The following is a 7,354-nucleotide window of genomic DNA, read 5'->3' as shown; positions in this document are numbered from 1 at the left end:
ACAGCCCTATAGAAGGTCAGGATAAAAAAGTTAAAATTAAAAGAGGAACAAATCCTCAAATTCGTTCTAATGTGTGATCTGTTTGAACGTATAAAAACTGATGTGGAGTAACCAAACACAGTACTACCCTAAGCATAACAAAAATAAAAATTAAAGTTAAAACTGCACAGTACATCCCAAACACCCACTGAATACGCATCCCAGCAAATGTGACCCTGTTCTGAAAATATATTTGACATCAATATCTCATTTTTTATTAGATTTGGAATCGCTCCCCGTAACCGTTGAAGAGTATTTTCTCTCACTTCGCATTTGCTGCCGGAATAGAAAGCATGCAAAATAAATGAACAAATGTTCCAACTTGTCCAGCTAAAATTCATGCCCCAGCAGGTTCCTGAGAACCAATGATTCCTAAAAACATAAAATTTGCTACTCAAATAAAAAACAACGCCTCACCAAGAGGAGACAAGACTATTCTTTGAGTTTTAGCGTACTTTCCTAAAGTTGGTAAAAGTGCAATTCCTAAGATAGCGGCAAACATAAGAGCAAGACCTCCTGCTTTATGAGGAACAGAACGTAAAATAGCATATGCGTATAAAAAGTATCATTCTGGCTTAATAACTGCAGGAGTTTTTATCTTGTTAATAGTTTGCCATTGAAGTGGGTCGGCAGTAATTTTTGGAAAAGTGAATGCTAGTGCTGTCAAACCGACTAACATAAATACAAACCCTACTAAGTCTTTTGAAGTGTAGTATGGGTGGAAAGGCACAACTAGCTCTGTTGTATCTAATCCTAAAGGATTTCTAGATCCGTTATTATGAAGAAGTAAAACATGAATTAGTCTTATTCCTAAAATTACAAACGGAAGTAAAAAATGTAAAACAAACACTCGCTTAAGAGTAAAAGTTGAGATAGTAAACCCTCCTTGAAATCACTCTAAAGCTCGAGCCCCTCCGGGAAATACTGTCATTATATTTCTAATTACTGTTAGACCTCAATAGGACATTACTCCTCAAGGTAATACGTACCCTAAAAACCCCACCCCTATAGATAAAAGGTAAAGAGTAACCCCACTATATCAAACATGCGGAAGTTTTATGTATCTTCCATAATACACACCACGTCCTACATGGATGTAAATTAAAGCAAAAAATAAAGAGGCCCCAGCCATATGTGTCCTGCGTAGAGCTCAACCGTAGTTAGCATCTCGCAAAATGTATCTTATTCTTTCAGTAGCTAAATTCCCATCTGCAGTATAATTCATTCTTAGTATAATACCCCTCAAAATTTGAATTGCTAAGGTAATGAATAACATAGAACCTATATTTCATCAAATGTTTAAGTTTGAGGGACAAGGATACTTTATAACTGAAAAATACGCATTTTTCAAAAACCTATCTCTGATACTCACCTACAAAATCAAGTGTCCACTTTACTTTTGCAAACTTTATTTTTGCATTCGGGCGGGAAAACCCCTCTGTAAAAGTGAAAATTTTATGTGCTATTTACACTAGCCCGAAGTACTCATTCACCGACTTAATTCAAGTATTGGAGGAAAATTCCACATATTCTTCGACATCAACAAAGCCCATTTAATTCTGGCACAATACTTATGTTTCCTGTAATTTTAAGAACCTCAAATATAAATAATGAAAAACAAGGCAAGTCACACAATGTCCACAAAATGTCAGTATCAAATAGCTAAAACATACCCCAAATGGCGACGAGTAGAAAATTGCCGCAATAAAAGCCGAACTAATGAGTATAGAAGCCCGCATGTGCCACCAATAACATGCATTCCGTGAAGACCGGTTAATATAAAGAAAGCACTCCCGTACACCCCATCAGCGATTGAAAAAGAAGCCCAAGAGTATTCATCATATTGGTTTTTTACAAAAAATCCGGACAAAAACACTGTCATAATCAGCAATGCAACTGCATGCGTAAAGTTTCCGTCTTTAAGGTACTTGTGGCTAGATGTTACAGTACAAGATGAAGCTACTAATAAAGCTGTATTGTGCAAAGGAGCTTTTCTTCAGTCAAGACATTCAATCCCTACAGGAGGTCAACAACAACCAATCTCAACAGAAGGAGACATAGATCTATGAAAGAATGCCCAAAAAAATGAAAAGAATAACATAAGTTCAGAAACTAAAAATAAAATAAAACCCAAAGAAATTCCTATTTGAACTTTTTTGGTATGAAATCCTTGAAAAGTGGACTCATTAACGATATCCCGAGTTCAACCATAAACTGTCATGGCAATAATAAGAACACCTCAAAATAACTGCCCGTAATCTACTTTGTTTACCCAACAAATAAAGATTGTAGCTAAACCTCATAATCCAATTCTCATTAAGACCGGCCAAGGCCTTGGGTCTACAATATGAAAAGGAGTTCGAGGAATTTTTCGCTGGTGATAAAATCTCAACTTTCTAATTCCTGTGTTTTGAGTCATTATACACTTTTTCTGTTAAAGAAACCTTTTGTTTGGAAGACAAATATACTGATTATACTAAAAGTGCTAATTTGGATGTAGTATCTATACTTTTTATTCTATTACAAGAGCAGGTTCCCCTACCCTTACCATGTTACGACTTACCTCTCCTTTCGGCTAGGGTGACGGGCGATTTGCACGCACCATAGTAACGTCTCTTCAATAAAGCGAATTACTCTCTATTTACTCCCAAATCCCCCTCACCAAATTTTTAAAACTCGAGTGTTTCAACTACAGGGTTCGATATAACTAAAAAATTGTCTCTCAGCAAACCCCTTACCCATAAGGAACGCTTCGACCTGACTTTGACTTAGAGCAGAGCACTAAATTTTAGTGCACACCGCCTAAGGTGGCGCTTATTTTTTTCTACTCACATCATATACTTTGGACGGCAGTACGATACCATATAGGGCAGGTAAGATATCACGCGGATCATCGGATTAAGCGCCAAGAGCCTCTGGATGGCTTTATGGAACCGCCAAGTTCTTCGAGTTTTAAGCAGCTGCTCGTAGTACCCCAGCAACCAGCTAACACTTAAATAGCCGTTATTCTTGGCGTTATGGAATAATTGGGTATCAAATCCAGGTTTATTCCCATAATTTCGCGGAATCATCTTTATGCAAGCAAGGGACCTCCTCCAAGTTTTACTAAGAATTTGACTTCTATAACTTAGCGTATGTCGTATGCAATTCATCCTGACTAACCGCCTCTAGGCTGTACCCCTATTAATCCTTCTTCAAAGGGTATGACCGCAGCTGCTGGCACCCATTTTAGCTTATATCGTTTAGTTTCTTGTTCGTTTCAAGCGCTAACTTATTGAGTCCAGGGCTGTTCACTTGAGTTGTGATTCTTTTCGCGTCATCATCTGATACTTATGCTTATACCACTGCATGTATACCTTTTAGGGACAAGCATCAGATTTATCTCTTCTATTAAATTAGCACATTACGAAAATTTCCTACATTGTGTATATCAAAGAACTCTTGATTAACAGTATACCAGAACCAAATATTTATTTTATACGAAGCTTTTTAGCATTTCGTATCAGTTTTTGCCTTAACAAATTTAGGACTTACAAGGCCCTTGTAATACACTTTATACTAAAACTGATTTATGACAAAATACAAATAAATTTAACTACAAGTCTCAACCTATTAAATGCTTCTAAGAAAAAAAATAAAGAGGGAAATCTTTTTATTACTTTAATAAGCACATAAAAAAAATTATAATAATTTTAAATTACTTGTGTTAAAAAATTTAAAATGCAGTAATTTCACCGAGACTAAATCATTCAGACACAAGACTTTATGATATTACCCCGGATCCCAATACCTATCAACCTACAAACGTGTACCCAAGTACTTTTTTGCCGGGTCTTTTAGTATTTTTGCTGATTCCAAAGCAGCATGTTTTGGGAGATTCACTATCACCGACCACTCAGGAGAACTTGAGCTATTACGAACTGAAACCACAGGTCGATGAGCAATAAAAGCTTCTCACACTAAAAATACAAAAAATAATAAAGAAGCTGTACTTAAGTGCGACCCAAAAGTAGACACTTTGTTTCAAAATCAAAATTGATCCGGATAGTCCGCCACCCGACGAGGTATTCCAGCTAACCCTAAAAAATGGTGAGGTAAGAAAGCAATATTAACACCCAAAAATATAGCAACAAAGTGCCTCTTCATTTTTTGACGGTGGAGCATAACACGAGAAAATAACGGAAATCAGTGCGTAAAACCAGCCAAAATTGTGAAAACAGCCCCCATTGACAAGACGTAGTGGAAATGTCCAGTCACAAAGTAAGTATCATGAAGAGTTACATCGATTGAAGCACTAGATAAAATAAGCCCTGTTAGCCCACCAATTGTAAACAAAACAATAAAACCAGTCGATCAAAGCATGGGAGCATGTGTAGATACCTGTGATCCCATTATTGTAGCAATTCAGGCAAACACTTTAATTCCAGTCGGAACAGCAATAATAACAGTTGCCGCCCTAAAATAAGCTCGCGTATCAATATCTATACCAGCAACAAACATATGATGCCCTCATACAATAAACCCTAAAAAACCAATGTTTAGCATCGCATAAAACATTCCCATATTTCCATAAGCTGTTTTCTTTCTAGATCAAAAACACAAAACATGAGAAATTATCCCAAACCCAGGAAGAATTAAAACATAAACTTCGGGGTGACCGAAGAATCAAAACAAGTGCTGGAATAAAACCGGATCTCCGCCACCCACAGGGTCGAAAAATGACGTATTAAAATGTCGGTCTGTTAAAAGCATAGTAAGACCTCCCGCTAGTACAGGCAAAGTTGTAAGCAATAAGAAAGAAGTTACTTTAATTGACCATGGAAATAACCTCAATAGGTGGCCGTCTACAGAACGCATATTTTTAATAGTCACCATAAAGTTAATTGAACTAAAAATTGAACTAATACCAGCCAAATGAAGACTCAAAATAGCCAGGTCCATACACATCCCATGATAAGAGAAAGTAGATAGCGGAGGGTAAATAGTTCAACCAGCACCAACCCCGTTTTCTACAAACCCCGAAATTCCCATGAAATAAAGAGATGCAGGCAAGACTCAAAATCTAAAGGCATTAACTCGAGGAAATTGCATATCAGGAACTTCCAGTATTAACGGAACTAGTCAGTTCCCAAAACCTCCAATTATAACTGGCATTACAAAGAAAAAAATTATTACTAGAGCATGTATAGTAACCACAGCATTATAGCAAACAGGATCTAAAAACTTAGCTCCCGGATTAAACAGCCTTCATCGAATTAAAGACCTAAATCTTGTCCCAGCTAAAACTGACCAAAACCCAAAGACCATATAAAACCTTCCAATGTCTAGGTGATTTGTGGACATAATGTACTCCCGCTTACCGTAAAGTAAAACAGGGCACGGAATAAACCATTTCAAATTATGTATCTTAGTAGCATCTAAGAACTCATAAACTCCGGACATATTTTTCATCATAGTTTAATTTTCTTTAACATTTATTTGGGAACAACCCAAAACTTAGTAAAACAATATCAACATCAACCCTCCTGCAACGTTTCACAAAATACACCCTAAGTTAGTAATGGAATTTCCAAGGGAAGGCTTACAGCTGTCTTCAGAAGGCATAGCCCGGATAATTATCACACTAAACCAAATCCAAACCAGTAAATTAACCACCCTTCTAGCTAAGATTACCATAACGAAAAATCACATAGAATACTCAACATAGCTTGCTACCACTGCAAACTTAGCACAAAAGTCGGTAAAAGGAGGAAAACCAGCAAAGCTTAACCCTATAACTAAGAATCCTGAAAAATAAAAATTCGGTAGAGTAGCTCCTATTTGTTTGATAGTGTCTGACATACAGGCCCTCAAAATCAACACTAAAAATATTATTCTTATAGAGTAACAAATAGCGTAAAACACAAACAAATTTTTACTAACCCCAAAGCAAATCACCATCAAACCTGTATTATTAATAGAAGAATAAGATAAGAAAGTTTTGATATTAGTACAGTTAAACATCGCAATCGGTCCATAAAGAACTCTTGCAACAGCTCTCAATCTCACCAAATCGTTTACATAATGAACTACCTCGACATAGGGAATAGCCATAATAAGAAGAATTTTTTGAGTTACCCCAATCAGGTAAATCCCGGGGTAATGGAAATTTATAAATGCTCGAGGCACTCAAAAATGGAATGGGAAAAGACCCAACTTTAAAACGAATCCCGTAATTAAAAATACTAATCCCATGGCCCCAAAAGAGGACTCCCACAGTAAAAGACCGGAATAAAGAACTCTTGCACTACCTATAAACTGAACTACAAAATATGTCGCGGAACCTTTATACCACTGGTATATCCCAGTTAAGGACATCCCACAACACAAAAATGGAATTAAAAAAATAGTTCTTAAATCCATCGCAACCCAAACCCAAAACACCCTAGTTACAAAATTTACAAGGAGTGCGAAATAGACTCCAAGTATCATGAAAAGTATGCCTGCTAAAGAATAGTACATTTAAAATACCTATAACTAAGCTTAACGCTTCAGGTCAATTTCTTTTTTTAACTAATTTTACAGCTGCAGCTTGGTAATACCTAAAATTTTAGTACCCTTATCAGGCTGACCTTTCAAAGATATATTCAGATTTGAAGTCTGATAGTTTTACTTAACTTACAGCCCGGAACTAAGACAGAAACATAATATTTGTACTCTCAAATTTGCAATTTACTGTTCTTTGTTAAACTACTCTGCCACAAGGTCACAAAAATCTAAGAAGAGACCTAGTCGCAGGAACTTTTGATTAACAGTCAAACGCTTTCAAATTTAAGCTACCCCTTCAACAGCCTACTTAGCCACTACTTTATACTTAACAGGAGTTGGGCGAAAGTAAATCTTCGACAACCCTAAAAATAAAGACCTTTGTACTAGCATAACTACCAACTCTCAGATTAAAATAACACCAAATCATAGTATTGTTTTAGGAGACAAAAATTTTGAGTAAGCAACTCCGTAAGCCACTATCTTAGCCAAAGAGTGACAAACAACAGCTCCAACCAACGCATTCGCTAGCATTCGAACCGTAAGAGTTACCGGTCGAATAACTACCCTTAAAACTAACAAAGGAAAGTAAATAAATGACTTTATAACAGACTGCTTAAATTTGAGCGATTTTCTAAAAATATCAACATCTGTTTGTAAGATGTTTACCGAGTAAAAAAGCCTAGGCATCAGGCCTGCCACTACTTCTCATGAAGATAACCCAGGAAACCCTCAAGGTAAAATACCAATTAGCACTAAAGTAATTGTAAAGTCAAAGATTCACCTTAAC

At 36.4% G+C, this 7,354-nt stretch overlaps 3 pseudogenes; all 3 read right to left on the bottom strand.

Annotated features, from left to right (window-relative positions):
* Nucleotides 1-30: 30 nt before the first annotated feature.
* LOC134276123 (cytochrome b-like) lies at nt 31-1,592 on the bottom strand (annotated as a pseudogene).
* Nucleotides 1,593-1,610: 18 nt separating this feature from the next.
* Nucleotides 1,611-2,242, bottom strand: LOC134276122 (cytochrome c oxidase subunit 3-like; annotated as a pseudogene).
* LOC134276139 (cytochrome c oxidase subunit 1-like) lies at nt 1,611-5,505 on the bottom strand (annotated as a pseudogene).
* Between the last annotated feature and the right edge of the window lie 1,849 nt (nt 5,506-7,354).

This window comes from Saccostrea cucullata, unplaced genomic scaffold, assembly GCF_032062105.1.
Source record: "Saccostrea cucullata isolate Sc308-1 unplaced genomic scaffold, CSIRO_AGI_Scuc_v1 ctg672, whole genome shotgun sequence".
Lineage (NCBI taxonomy): Eukaryota > Metazoa > Mollusca > Bivalvia > Ostreida > Ostreidae > Saccostrea > Saccostrea cuccullata.
The sequence above is the reverse complement of the archived record's forward strand: the minus strand, read 5'-3'. Positions and strand labels throughout refer to the sequence as shown.